This window comes from Pristiophorus japonicus, chromosome 12 (genome assembly GCF_044704955.1).
Source record: "Pristiophorus japonicus isolate sPriJap1 chromosome 12, sPriJap1.hap1, whole genome shotgun sequence".
In the NCBI taxonomy this organism is placed as follows: Eukaryota; Metazoa; Chordata; class Chondrichthyes; family Pristiophoridae; genus Pristiophorus; species Pristiophorus japonicus.
Window position 1 is genome coordinate 131,215,707 of NC_091988.1, and position 15,966 is coordinate 131,231,672.

Here is a 15,966-nt window from a genome sequence, read left to right on the forward strand (position 1 = left end):
AGGGACAGTAACGGGCAAGGAAGGAAACAGGCTACTGGTAGTACAAATGGACAATGGCAAAACCTGCCGGAGACATGTAGACCAAGTCAAAAGCAGATTTACCAACAACACAGAGGAACCAGAGGCAGGCTACAATGTGGAACTCGCACCACACCTGGTGAACAGACAAAGGGAACAACCTGAGGAAAGGGCAATCCCAACAGACAGCCCAAGCGAGTCAACAACAATCACACCAATCGAAACAGACAGCCCAGGCGAGATACCAGCAACCACACCCAAAGAAAAACAGACACCAAGGCAAACAACTGAACCACAACTCAGACGCTCCACGCGAGAGTGTAGACCACCTGAGAGACTGAACCTATAAGGATAATAAGACCTGGGGGGAGGGTGATGTCATGTATCTTACATTATTATATATAACTGTATCCTAACGTGCTATACATGACTGTAATAAGATATGACCTGTAACCACCAGCATACCTTACCACCAGGGGTGCACTTGCAAGAGACAGGTATATAAGGACAGGTCTCAGGCAAGTGCAGCATTCCAGAGCTGTGAAATAAAGGTGCAGTCCAGAGTGACCTTGACTTCACTACATGCCTCGTGTGAATCTGTACTGAGGGGACAGGACTTTTCACAGCGCATTTGGAGAGCAGTGATAGGATTGGTCCATGTCAGCATGGATTTATGAAAGGGAAATCATGATTGACAAATCTTCTGGAATTTTTTGAGGATGTAACTAGTAGAGTGGACAAGGGAGAACCAGTGGATGTGGTGTATTTGGACTTTCAAAAGGCTTTTGACAAGGTCCCACACAGGAGATTGGTGTGCAAAATCAAAGCACATGGTATTGGTGGTAATGTACTGATGTGGATAGAGAACTGGTTGGCAGACAGGAAGCAGAGAGTCGGGATTAACGGGTCCTTTTCAGAATGGCAGGCAGTGACTAGTGGCGTGCCGCAGGGCTCAGTGCTGGGATCCCAGCTATTTACAATATACATCAATGATTTAGATGAAGGAATTGAGTGTAATATCTCCAAGTTTGTAGATGACACTAAGCTGGGTGGCGGTGTGAGCTGTGAGGAGGACACTAAGAGGCTGCAGGGTGACTTGGACAGGTTAGGCGAGTGGGCAAATACATGGCAGATGCAGTATAATGTGGATAAATGTGAGGTTATCCACTTTGGGGGCAAAAACACGAAGGCAGAATATTATCTGAATGGCGGCAGATTAGGAAAAGTGGAAGTGCAGCGAGACCTGGGTGTCATGGTTCGTCAGGCATTGAAAGTTGGCATGCAGGTACAGCAGGTGGCGAAGAAGGCAAATGGTATGTTGGTCTTCATAGCAAGGGGATTTGAGTATAGGAGCAGGGAAGTCTTGCTGCAGTTGTACAGAGCCTTGGTTAGGCCCCACCTGGAATACTGTGTTTAGTTTTGGTCTCCTAATCTGAGGAAGGACGTTCTTGCTATTGAGGGAGTGCAGCGAAGGTTCACCAGACTGATTCCATGGATGGCTGGACTGACATATGAGGAGAGACTGGATCGACTGGGCCTTTATACACTGGAGTTTAGAAGGATGAGAGGGGATCTCATAGAAATATATAAAATTCTGACTGGACTGTACAGGCTAGATGCAGGAAGAATGTTTCTGATGTTAGGGAAGTCCAGAACCAGAGGACACAGTCTTAGGATAAGGGGCTGGCCGTTTAGGACTGAGATGAGGAGAAACTTCTTCACTCAGAGAGTTGTGAACCTGTGGAATTCCCTGCCACAGAGAGTTGTTGATGCCAGTTCATTGGATATATTCAAGAGAGAGTTAGATATGGCCCTTACAGCTAAAGGGATCAAGGGGTATGGAGAGAAAGCAGGAATGGGGTACTGAAGGAATGATCAGCCTTGATCTTATTGAATGATGGTGCAGGCTCGAAGGACCGAATGGCCTACTCCTGCACCTATTTTCTATGTTTCTATGTTTCTAACTAAGACCGTCGCTGCTGAAACCCTTATCCTTGCCTTTGTTACCTTTAGACTCGACTATTCCAGCACACTCCTGGCTGGCCTCCCACATTCTACCCTAAACTAGAGGTGATATAAAACTCAACTGTCCATGTCCTAACTCGCAACAAGTTCCGCTCACCCATCACCACTTGTGCTCGCTGACCTACATTGGCTCCCGGTTAAGCAACACCTCGATTTCAAAATTCTCATCCTTATTTTCAAATCCCACCTCTCCCTATCTCTTTAATCTCCTCCAGCCCCACAACCCCCCCGAGATGTCTGCGCTCCTCTAATTCTGTCCTCTTGTTGAGCATCCCTGATTATAATCGCCCAACTATTAGTGGCTGTGCCTTCTGTTGCCTGGGCCCCAAGCTCTGGAACTCCCTGCTTAAACCTCTCCGCCTCTCCAGCTCTCTTTCCTTCTTCAAGATGCTCCTTAAAACCTACCTCTTTGACCAAGCTTTTGGTCACCTGTGCTAATTTCTACTTATGGGGCTCGGTGTCAAATTTTTATTACATAATACTCCTGTGAAGCGCCTTGGGACATTTCACTACGTTAAAGGTGCTATATAAATAAATATAAGTTGTTGTTGTCATGCTCCTTCTGTTGAATTACAAGATCTGTTGGTTCAAGTCCCACTCCAGGTCTTAATGCGCAAAATCCAGAGGTCGTTCTTTCTGGTGTGACCTTGAAATTACTCTTCGTGAATATTGGCATGGAAATGCTGAGCAGGGTCATGTGATATTGCTTTGTGCGTTATTTTAATGGAAGCATGAATTCATTTAAATCAAACGGAGGCTACATCAGATTAGCAGGCAATGGAATTTCTTACAGATGTCTTACATATTTGTAAATTAATATTGGCTCAGTGGTAGAAATCTCGTGGGGTCAAGTCCCACTCTAGAGACTTGAGCACATAATCTAAGCTAAAACACTCCAGTGCGACATTATCGGAGGTGACGTCCTTCAGATGAGATGTTAAACCGAGGCCTCCGTCTGCTTTCTCAGGTCGATATGGAAGATCCCATGGCATTATTCAAAGGAGATTGGGGAAGTTATTCTGGCCAACTTTTATCTCTCAACCAACTTCTCTGAAGGAGATTTCTCACATTGTTGTTTGACAGACTTTGTTGTGTGAAAAAATGTGTCAGCCATGGCTCACGCGTAGCACTCTCACCTCTGAGTCAGAAGTTTGTGGGTTCAAATCCCACTCCAGAGACTTGAGCACAAAAATTCTAGGTTGACACTCCAGTGCAGTACTGAGGGAGTGCTGCACTGTCGGAGGTTCCTTCTTTCAGATGAGACGTTAAACTGAGGCCCTGTCTGCTCTCTCAGGTGGACATAAAAGATCCCATGACTCTATTTTGAAGTTATCTCCAATGTCCTGGCCAATATTATCCCTCAATCAACATCACTAAAAACAAATGATCTGGTCATTTTCACATTGCGATCTGTGGGAGCTTGCTGTATGCAAATTGTCTGCTGTGTTTCTTTACATTACAACAGTGACTGCACTTCAAAAGAACCTCCTTGGCTGTGGAGTGCTTTGGAACATCCTGAGGTATGTCGGCAAAGTCAACTCTAGAATGTTGTGTTTATATCCTTGTTGGCGGTACACCCTGAAAAAGACTTTTGAAATACTGTGACGCAAGATGGTTGGTCTGGATTAGGAAGAAACATGTTGCTGGGAGAAACACGTGGGGGCAGATCTCTCCCACAGAAACTGGTAAGAGATGGGTCTGCATGTTAATTTGAACCCTGGCCTGCCAGCGGTCAGTGACGTCACAGCTGGGCGCTCTTAGTGTCATGTATTCAACTATCATTGTAACCCATGTATGAGCTGACCTAAGTTGTACACCTTGAGAACATTGACCACAAGGGGGTGAACTTGTGGGAGACACTCCTAACCTGGACTTTCCGGTATAAAAGGGGAAGCTCCACCCACCTTCATCACTTGAGGTCTTGGCAATAAAGGTAACTGGTCACAGAGTGACCTTCTCTCAAGTATGGGTCTCGTGTGCATTTATACTGTATAAGAACATAAGAACATAAGAATTAGGAACAGTAGAAGGCCATCTAGCCCCTCAAGCCTGCTCCGCCATTCAACAAGATCATGGCTGATCTGGCCGTGAACTCAGCTCCACTTACCCGCCCGCTCCTCGTAACCCTTAATTCCCTTATTGGTTAAAAATCTATCTATCTGTGACTTGAATACATTCAATGAGCCAATGAGTATAGGAAGAACATATGATTGGCGATGAGAAACTGGGGATTTAAACCACGCGAGCATGGCCACTAGCAGCACAGAAGAGAGGTACTGTGTTGGTGATGATTTGGACGACTTTATTGAGAGACTACAGCAAAGTTTTGTCACTAAGGAATGGTTGGGGCAGGATTCGGACGACAAACGCAGGGCTCATCTCCTGACGGTTTGTGGATCCAGAACGTACTCCCTCATGAAGAACCTTCTAGCGCCAGAGAAGCCGGCGCACAAGTCGTTCGAAGAGCTCAGTAAGTTGATCGGGGAACACCTTAAACCGGCGCGCAGCATGCACATGGCGAGACACCGGTTTTACATGCACCGGCGGCGAGAAGGGCAAAGCGTTCCAGACTTCATGGCAGATCTCCGGCGACTGGCGAGCCTATGTAAGTTCCCAGATGCATGCAGAGCGGAGATGCTGCGAGACATTTTTATTGAGGGCATCGGGCACGCTGGGGTTTTCAGGAAACTGATTGAGACCAAAGACTTGACCTTGGAAGCGGCGGCTCTGATAGCCCAGACATTTATCTCAGGGGAGGAAGAGACCAGAATGATGTATGACAAAAATCTTGGCTCAAATGCGGCAAACAACCAGGGAGTCAAGCCCCAGCATGTAGTCGAACCCAGAGGGGGAATTCAACAGAGATAATGGCTAGCTGAACGGCGATTCATGCCATCGCAATGGACAATGAGGCTAGTAATGAGGCCATCAACACCTGTTAATGGTGCACTTAAGGACAGTTACAGAGACAGTCAGAGACGATCGACTGGTAATGGACCTTTTGTTTCCAATGACGGGGCCTCCAGCTCATGCTGGAGGTGTGGAGGCAAACACCCAGCCAGAGCTTGCAGGTATCAGCAATATACCTGCAGAAACTGCAACGTCAGCGGTCACTTGGCGCGTATGTGCAGGAAGCCTGCAGCTAGGTTGATGTACGAGGAGGATGGGCCCGATGTAAGCTCTACGAGGCCAAATGAATACCGGGGGAAATTGCTGGAAGCTGAAGTTCAGCGAGTTCATGTGGAGCACATATACAGTTCATACACCAGGACGGCATCGATAATGATCAAAGTGCTCCTCAATGGCATCCCAGTATTAATGGAGCTAAACACGGGGGCCAGCCAGTCCGTGATGAGTATCAAACAGTTCGAAAGGTTGTGGGTGTCCAAGGCCAGGAGGCCAAAATTATTGCTGATTGATGCACAGCTATGGACATATACAAAGGAGATCATTCCGGTGCTAGGCAACACCACAGTAGTCGTGACCCACAAAGATTCAGAGAACAGGTTGCCACTCTGGATTTTCCCGGGGGACGGTCCCGCACTACTGGGGAGGAGTTGACTTGCTGTCATGAACTGGAAATGCAATTTCTTCTGTGGAGCGAGTATCATGCTCACAGGTCCTGGACAAATTTGACTCATTATTTCAACCCGGCATCGGCACTTTCATGGGGGCCAAGGTAGTGATTCAAATAAACCCGGATGCCAGGCCAGTACACCACAAGGCCAGAGCGGTGCCGTACGTGATGTGGGAAAAGGTAGAATGCGAATTAGACCGCCTGCTGAGGGAAGGCATCATCTCGCCAGTCGAATTCAGTGATTGGTGAGCCCGATCGTGCCGGTGCTCAAGGCGGATGGGTTGGTCAGGATATGTGGTGATTACAGGGCCACCATCAATCGGGTGTCACTCCAAGACCAGTACCCGCTACCGAGAGCAGAGGATCTCTTTGCGACGCTATCCGGTGGCAAACTTTTTTCAAAATTGGATCTGACCTCAGCTTACATGACCCAGGAGCTGGCGAGTGAGTCGAAGAAGCTGACCACCATCACGACACACAAGGGATTCATTCGGCCGCCGCGATCTTTCAGCGAAATATGGAAAGCCTCCTCAAGTCGATTCCAAGGATGGTGGTTTTTCAAGACGACATCCTCATCACGGGTCGCGATACTGAAGAACACCTCCACAACCTGGAGGAGGTGCTACGCAGACTGGACCGGGTAGGGCTGCGACTGAAAAAGGCGAAGTGCGCCTTCTTAGCTCCAGAGGTAGAATTCCTGGGGAGGAGGGTAGCAGCAGATGGGATCAGATCCACTGCGTCCAAAACAGAAGCGATCCAGAGAGCACCCAGACCCCGTAACACGACGGAGCTGCGTTCGATGCTGAGGCTCTTGAACTATTTTGGTAACTTTCTTCCCAAATTGAGCACGCTGTTAGAGCCGCTACACATGCTCCTACGCAAGGGTCATGATTGGGTCTGGGGTGACAGCCAGGAAAGGGCTTTTGATAGAGCACGCAACTTGTTATGCTCCAACAAACAATTAACCTAATATGACCCGTGTAAGAAACTTGTTCTAACGTGCGATGCGTCGTCCTATGGGGTTGGGTGTGTGTTGCAGCATGTGAACGCCAATGGTCAGTTACAGCCGGTAGCTTATGCCTCCAGAAGTCTGTCCCAGGCAGAAAGAGGCTACAGGATGGTAGAAAAGGATTCGCTAGCATGTGTATATGCAGTAAAAAAAAATGCACCAGTACCTGTTTGGCAGGAAATTTGAGCTGGAGACAGATCACAAATTCCTAACGTCCCTTTTGGCCGACAAAGCCATAAATGCGAATGCATCGGCCCGCATACAGAGGTGGGCACTTATGTTAGCCGCCTATGACTACACAATTCGGCACAGACTGGGCACTGAAAACTGCACCGATGCACTCAACAGGCTCCCACTAGCCACCACTGAGGGGGCAACTGAGCATGATGCTGAGATGGTCATGGCTGTTGAAACTTTCGAAAGCGAAGGCTCACCTGTGACAGCCCGTCAGATTAAAATCTGGACAAGTAAAGACCCGCTACTGTCTTTAGTTAAGAAATGTGTCCTGAATGGGGCCTGGGCAGCCACGTACGGGGCATGCCCTGAGGAATTTAAACCGTTTCATAGGCGTAAGGATGAACTCTCGATTCAGGCCAATTGCCTACTGTGGGGAAACCGAGTAGTCATGCCCCAGAGAGGCAGAGTGGTGTTTATCAGAAAACTTCACAATGAGCACCCGGGCATTGTTATGATGAAGGCAATTGCCAGGTCACACATTTGGTGGCCAGGGATAGATGCAGACCTGGAACTTTGTGTTCGCAGGTGCAACACGTGTGCTCAGCTGGGCAACGCACCCAGGGAAGCCCCCTTTAGCCCCTGGTCCTGGCCCGCCAAGCCATGGTCACGCATCCATGTGGACTACGCAGGTCCTTTCATGGGAAAAATGTTTTTGGTTGTAGTAGACGCCTACTCCAAATGGATTGAGTGTGCCATTTTAAATTCAAGCACATCCTCTGCACAGTAGAAAGTCTATGGGCAATGTTCGCCGCCCATGGTCTACCAGATGTCTTGGTCAGCGACAGTGGCCCGTGCTTCACAAGCACTGAATTCATGGCAGGCAATGGAATCAACCATGTCAGAACGGCACCATTCAAGCCGGCCTCAAATGGCCAGGCGAGACGAGCAGTGCAGATAATAAAACAGGGGATGCTCAGAATCCAAGGGGTTTCCCTACAAAGCCGCTTATCACGCCTCCTGTTGGCTAATAGATCCCGACCACACTCGCTTAGAGGGGTTCCACCCGCAGAGCTGCTAATGAAAAGGACGCTCAAAACCAGGTTATCCCTTATACACCCTACTATGAAAGAAATTGTTGAGAGCAGGCATCAGTCACAATGTGACTACCATGACAGGAATGCGAGGGCGCGATGTACTGATGTCAATTACCCTGTTTTTGTCCTTAATTACGCTGCAGGGCCCAAATGGCTTGCAGGCACTGTGGTTGCCAAAGAGGGGAATAGGATTTTGGTAGCTAAACTTACTAATGGACAAATCTGATGCAAACACGTGGATCAAACTAAAAGGAGGTTCAGCAACCCCATAGAAGAAGCTGAGGAAGAACACGACGTAGAGTTTACTCCATCACAGGTGACCGAACACCGGAACCAAGTGGAGGAGAGCCCAGTCACTGTGGGCAGTCCGGACAGGCCTGAGGCACTGCAAACAGCTGACACTCAGGCTAGCGCCCAACAACCAGAGTCCCAACTCAGGCGTTCTACAAGGGAGCGTAAACCACCAGAGAGACTTAACCTGTGATCCCAATAAGTCTTTGGGGGGAGGTGATGTTATGTATTCAACTATCATTGTAACCCATGTATAAGCTGACCTAAATTGTACACCTTGAGAACATTGACCACAAGGGGGTGAACTTGTGGGAGACACTCCTAACCTGGACTTTCCGGTATAAAAGGGGAAGCTCCACCCACCTTCATCACTTGAGGTCTCGGTAATAAAGGTAACTGGACACAGAGTGACCTTCTCTCAAGTATGGGACTCGTGTGCATTTATACTGTATAGTAAGGACATATCACTTAGGAAGGCCAATGGACGTTTTTGTGTATGGAGCCAGGCTCTCTAGGGAAGAGATCAAGGTGCTCGGACAAGACTGACACCCACATTGTCTCCACAACGGTCCAGCAATCAGGACTGATGGGCCATTTAACACTCACTCGGGAAGCCTTCAGACATCGATCGGCTGGCTTTGTTCAGACCCCAGCACATCTCAGACAGATCGAAATAGACCTGAAGAAACCAGAAAGGTTCCCCGGAGGCAACAGAACCATCCAAACCCAGCCAGAATTGTGGATTACAGGAGTATAACAGCCGAGCGTTTAGGAAGCTTGATCTTCGGTCTATCGCATCCTACCTGAAGGCACGTTTGCCCAACCCTCGAGGATAAGGATCAAGAGCGAAGCCTCGCTTTGCCAACCCAACGGACTTCAACTGCAACCTGGATTTGGCATGCTTCACCCAAGCACGGGGCCATGGAGTCGAACCACTGAGGAAGGACCGGTGGGCAAGGAAGGGCGGATTGGGTGAGAACTCAATAGTTGCATGCTCACCAACCAATCCACGAATGTGCATGAGGGGGTGTCATTGTGCCCTCACCAAACCAGAGGTGGGGGGTTAGAGTTAGGTGGGTCCCGGGAGGGTTTAGCCCATGGGAAGGGTTGGTCTGTTGTAAGGCTAACAAGGCAAGTGTACTATTTTACTGGGTATTACTGCACTGTGTGGGTCTACTACACAAGCATCTGGCGAGTGGAGTGGAGGTGTTGATCTGTTGTAATAAACCTTGTGTGATTTTGAACTCGAAACATTGGTCCGTGTCTCACTATAAGACACTCCATTGTAACTCTTTTTGCCTGAACATAAGGACAGGGTTAGTGTGTTTGCTATAAGCGGGTGTTAAATCATAAACAGCAGATTGGATAACTGTGAGAGACCTATTGGCATCGGTCTCTGCGGAAACCAACCCGTAGCACAGCAAGCAAGGCAGGGCCGATTTGGCACCGGTCACTGCCAAATAAAAACCCTTATGTATTTGGACCCTACGGCGAGGCCTCGAAAACCTCAGGAAATAACCGTAGACTGACCACTTACAGATCTGGCAACCACGAAAGGACCGGAAAGGTTACAGATATAGCTGTGAGAATGACCAGTGTGGAAAGTAAAAGATGCAGTATGGAGGATAGGATAGCCTCACACGTTTTTACAAAGATTAATGTGGTTCAGCAATGGGTGCTGGACCTGGTTCATTCTGACAGCCCTCAGGATAGGGCTGTAGAGTGGACAGGGAGTGTAAAGCACAAGCAGTCAAAGGAAAAGGCAGTTTGGCTCATGCCTATAAAGCCAAGTCCGACTGCTCCGGCATGAGGTCGAGTGCCTCAAAGTGGGGCTGAAAATGTCAGAAGAGCAGTCTGATGCTCGAGAGATAGTGGGGAAAGGGTTAATGGTGGACCTGCATCAGGAGAGGCAGGAGAGGTGAGCATTGGAGGAATCTTCCCGTAATGCTGGGGAGTATCTCCGATGCCAGGTCATGGAAACCAAGTGCAATGAGCAGGCATTAAAAGAATAAAACGCCAGGTTAGCAGCGAAAGCTGAAGGGCTAGAAAGCCAGTTAAGGGATATTAAGACCGCATACAGGGTAGTTAGGAGTAGGAGCTACGAGGATTGTGACCACGGTCCCTGTGAGAAAAGAATTAAGAACTTGACCCAAGCTTTTTCAGGAGCCCGAGGCATGGTCTGCCTTATGGCGCCGGGCAAACCGCGGGTTGAATGGGAAGGGCAGGAACCACCACCGGTACAGGAGGAGGGAGCTCAGGTTAGGATAGTCCCAACTGCGCTGGATGCAACCGAGACCAATGTGTCCTCTGCGGCAGCAGAGGTACGGCCCACCTGCATCAAACGGTGACCAGGGACCGTTACAGAATGGTGACGTGGTCCCATTCACCACCCCTCAGTTACAGGCCATGGTAGCTGGGCTACCAAAGTTAAAACAGGAAGTCGAGCAAGGAGGGAGGATTAATGGGTGTAACAATGATGAGACCCACAGGCTGATACTGTTTTCCCTGGATGGGAAACTGTATCAGAACTTGTCCGCAGACATGAAAGCGGGGCGAGGCACCATAGAGGGGTTAAAGGAGGAAATGCTGAGAGCGATGGGGCATACCCAGGGTAGTCCATTCTCACAGGTAGAGTGGACCCTACAGTTGGCCGGAGAGGTGCCAGTGACCTTTGCGGACAGGTGATGGCCAGTGTACACGAGGGCAACTGGAGGGGCGCCAAACCGTGCGCAACTGATCGGGGCCCCCAGAAATCACTGGCTCAGGACCCTAATCAAGAACAGCTTGCCACACGTTGCAGCCAAGGCTGAAGCTTGGTTCTACGCCGAGGACCCCACAAACACGGAGGCAGACATGCTTCGTAAGTTAGGACTGGCCTTTAAGACCAGCTGCGGGGAAGAGGCCAAAAGTAAGGGCAGGATCCACGCGATCAAGGCCAGTAAAGAGGATGGAAGGGAATGTCGTCAGGAGGGTCCCCAAAATGACGAGTCTAAGACTTGTTTCAGGTGTGCAGAAACGGGGCACTGGAGATGGGACTGCCTGCTCCAGAAAACGGGACTCGGCCAAGGAGGGCCTCCCGGGAGGAAACCCCAGCCCACCGAGGCAAAAAGGGTGACCAAGGAACCCTTTGAGGCCCTGGTGGCAGCCCTCCGCATGGTGCTGGGGAAGGACAGAGGGAGGCTAGACGCTGTCGTGAGCAGCGTTGTGGAGACCGAGCCCGTATGCCCTCCCTCATCCTGACTAGAACATGCCCAGCCTCAGTATCTGTGTCCACTCCTCCATGAGGAGTAGGGCAGGCCCTGTGTGAAGATGGGGTCGAAACGATACAGGGGAAGTATTTGGTGGACACTGGAGCTTCAAGCATGGTGGTCCACTCAAAGGACCCAACCAACTGGCCCTGGTCTAACAAGGTCCCATGGAGTTTAATGGGATTCACAGGGAGCGAGCAGGCGGGAGCGATGCCCAAACCCCTGAAGATACAGTCAGGGTCTCTCACCACCATGTGGGAGTGTGTGTTAATGAAATGGGAGCAACCCGGGTGGGGAGACATCGATTTTATGTTAGCACATAGGATCATTGTAGACATGAGGAATCACTGCCTATGGGGGGCAGGAGGATCAGACAAGGTGGAAGAGGTGGTAGTTATTCCCGGAGACAAGGGAGGCAGGGGTAGTGTCTGCACCATGAAACCCAAGGGGAGTTACGACCTGGAACAGTTGGTCAGTAACACCCCAGCCCAGTACCAGGCGGATGTGAGGAACAAACATGATTGTGGACGGGTAGAGGTTTGGGTGGACGGGGACCCCATGTCACAGCCTCAGAAACAGTACAGTTTTCCCTGGGAAGCGAGCGGAGGCAGACTTGGAAACGGCGCTGGGATTCCTAGTACAACAGGGAGTGTTGAGAACGATTGCCACGCACGTGAACTCCCCACTCTGGCCGGTCAGAAAACCTGACCAATCGTGGAGGGCCACTGTGGACTATCGGGTCCTCAACAGCAAATCCCAGTTTGCATGCCCACCGTCGCGGCTGTCGCCGACCTGATCGGGAATATCCCAGTGACCGCGACCACGTTCACGGTGTTGAATAGTTCCAATGAGTTCTGGTTGATCCCCCTCCGCCGGGAAGACCAGTATAAGTTTGCCGTTACGCTTAACGGGCAACAGTATACTTGGACGTGTCTTCCCCAGGGTTTTCACAACAGCCCCTCCATTTTCCACCAGAGCATGGCCAATGCTCTGAAACAATTTAGCCAGCCCCAGCAGCTCATTCAGTATGTGGACGACATTCTCCTTTTCTCTTCGGATAGAGAGGAGCATAGGTCACTGCTGGACAAGCTGCTAAAACTAGCAAGGGAGATGGGTTTTAACGTTAACCCGAAGAAAGCACAGGTTGGTCAGAAGGAGGTGAAATTCCTCGGGCTGACCATCAGAGCGGGTGAGAGGGCCATTGATGAAGGCATTACAAGAACTCCCAGCCCCCAAAAACTTATCGGAGGCCAGGTCTTTCCTGGGACTCATTGGTTCCTGCAGGGACTTCATTGAAGGCTATGTAGCCACGTCAGTCCCTCTACTTCTGCTCCTCCGCAAGGGAGTCGAATGGGAGTGGGACCTCAATTGCCAAGAGGCATTCACTCATCTGAAAAGGGATTTACAGACAGCACCTGTGTTAGGTGCGATTAATTAGGGGGAAGAGTTCTCCCTGGAGTTAGCGGCCAGCGGGGACAGCTTGAGCACGGTGTTGCTCCAGGAGCAACATGGCAGGCTGAGACCCGTGGTGTACTTCTCCAGGGTTCTCATGGATGTTGAACGGGGATATTCCGAGGGAACTGCAAGAGGCATTTGCTAGCCATGCACTGGGCCGTAAAGCGCTCCCAGCTCTTTAAGGGTTCATCCCCGCTGACACTCTTAACCCATCACATGCCCACGCAGATGCTGCTGGACGGCAGGATTAAGAATGGGACAGTGAGCAGTGCCCGCATTGCTCGCTGGACCCTGCTGCTCTCAGACAAATCTGAGAGTGCAGGGGTTTTGACCGAATCTAAGTTAGCAGTTAATATGATCTATCCAGAGATAGCCCATACACGCACAGTGGAAGAGGCATGTATGGGATGTGGAGGGGGTCACTGCTCTCAAGCTGATGTTCAGTCTTGGATTGGAGGAGTAGGTTGTTAGGATTAAGTCTATGCTTGCTATTTGACCTGAGCTAAATGTACCTCCTTTATCCGTTAGATGTCTTGTAGGAGTGGGTAATTGGGATAATGCAAACTCTATTGAATACTTCACATCTGAAAGCTTTGAATATTTTCAGCTCTAGCATGCTATTCTATATATGTCTTGGGAATATATATCATGTCGCTTTTAAATCAGATCTTGTCAGACACTAATATGTGTTTCAGTCAGAGCTGGTTTCAAAGTTTACCCACTAACAATACTAAGCATCAGACAGTCTGTATGTCACTAGATAACTCTTCAATTGGATTTCCAAAGCATTAGAAAGCAAAATGGCTCTACAAGAGGTTAGTTATTGTTTGAGCAACTGCATTTATTGCACAATACCAGATCTTTGAGGGATGTTTCCACAATCCATCATCCTTGAAATCGAGGAAGACTTGCTTCCACTGTAAAAGTGAGTCCTTAAGTGACTGTACAGTCCAATACGGGAATTATAGTCTCTGTCACAGGTGGGACAGACAGTGGTTGAAGGAAAGGGTGGGTGAGTCTGGTTTGCTGCACACTCCTTCCACTGCCTATGCTTGCTTTCTGCATGCTCTCGGCGACGAGGCTCGAGGTGCTCAGCGCCCTCCCTCCAGTTAGGGGGGTCTTGGGCCAGGGACTCCCAGGTGTCAGTGAGGATGTTGCACTTTATCAGGGACGCTTTGAGAGTGTCCTCGAAATGTTTTCTCTGCCCACCTGGGGATCGCTTGCCGTGCAGGTGTTCCGAGTAGATTACTTGCTTTGGGAGTTTTGTGTCGGGCATGAGGACGAAGTGGCCTGCCCAACGGAGCAGGTCGAGTGTGCTCAGGCTTCGGTGCTGGGGATGTTGGCCTGATCAAGTACAATGACGTTGGTGCGCCTGTCTTCCCAGGGGATTTGCAGGATTTTGCGGAGACACAATCCATTCCTCTCAGGGAGGGCATTGCAGGAAATCCAAATGGGAATATTTCTTTCTTCCTTTCTTACCTTCCTTCCTTCCCTCTTTCCCTCCTTCCTTCCCTCCTTCCCTCCTTCCTTCCCTCCTTCCCTCCTTCCTTCTTTCCTTCCTTCCCTCCTTCCTTCCCTCCTTCCCTTCTTCTCTCCTTCCCTCCTTCCTTCCTTCTCTCCTTCCTTCCTTCCCTCCTTCCTTCCTTCCATGGTTCCTGTTCCTGATCGCTATCCTAGCTGGAAAATGTGTGTTTGTGGATATGAGAGAACAGCAGATCAGGTTTACCTGTGGTGCGCTCCACAGTCGGTGCGTGTTGTCACGGCTCAGGTGCGAAGAACACTCCTTGGGCAGGATACAGGCCAGGTGGATCCGCAGTGCTAAACCGCATCGGAAATCAGCCCATCAGGAGAGATGGGGGAAGTCCTGGTGGTGGGTCAGTTTCCAGCTGTTTCTGGTAAATGTCATTCAGAGAATTTAAGGCACCCAATCAGAGTTTGGTCGTAATGAGCACAGATACTGGTGATAACTGGAAGTGATCCTTTTGGGTTGTGTACATGCAACTCATCCAGTAACAATGGCGTGCTGACCAGGTACTTATCAGCTACGGCCCAAATAAGAAAGGCATGTTTCACATATTATGTATGTGGCCTCCATTGTCAATGAGGTTGCCATGTGAGTACCTGTCCCCTCACAACCACAGGTTAGGTGATTGGCATTTCCAACAAGGGGTTCGATTATCTCCCGTCACCATGTGTGAGCGACATGGTAAAATAGCGAGGAGATTTCCTCTCGGCACTATTCCGTCTGCTTCCAGTAATACCGTGTGTTGTAAGGCTGTCTTGCTCTTTTCGCTTCGTTGCTTTAAACATCGAATTATGCACACACTCAGTTGTAGTAAAGGCAGGATCGGGTCTTTTATTTAGATATTCATATTAAACAAACTCTCTGCTTTCAAAGGTAGCTCTCCAAGCAGTGACACACCTTTCGAGATTTCAGTGTCACTGGTATCCGTGTGTGTGTGTGACAAAATCCAGTTCCATCTCTTTATACCTAAAAAGACTTTGAAATTTTATTTCTTTGCATTTAGACAATCACGGCCAACTGCTTTCTGAATTACTTTACACAAACCAGATTATTTAACATACAGATGTCATCAAATAGTAACAAAGTACTCAAATACTTAACATCGTTTAACATACAGATGATGTCATCAAATAGTAACAAGGTACACTCAAATACAGACATGTCATGAATTACTATTATTCGCATAGTAACAAGTTACACTCAAATACTTAGCATACAGATAATGACCAGCTACTCATTATCCCAAAGTCAAGTCTTACTGCCATAAATTAAGACTTCCACCATGAAGTACTGTAAACATCCAGGTGATCAGAAAGTCACATTTGAATGGCTAGGTGGCTCCGATCGTCCAGCAGCCTCTTTTAATCCAAACTTCAATCTTCTAACTCTCAAGCCTTTCGATCTCCAGACCACACTGAAGCAAAGAATTCAGAATTGCGGGTCTGCACTCCCACACCGTGCACACACTCATTTGGAAATGATGAAAATAGGATATCTTCCTCTGTGTTTTTGATGTCACCAACATATAGAGGGCAGAGGAAACCTTG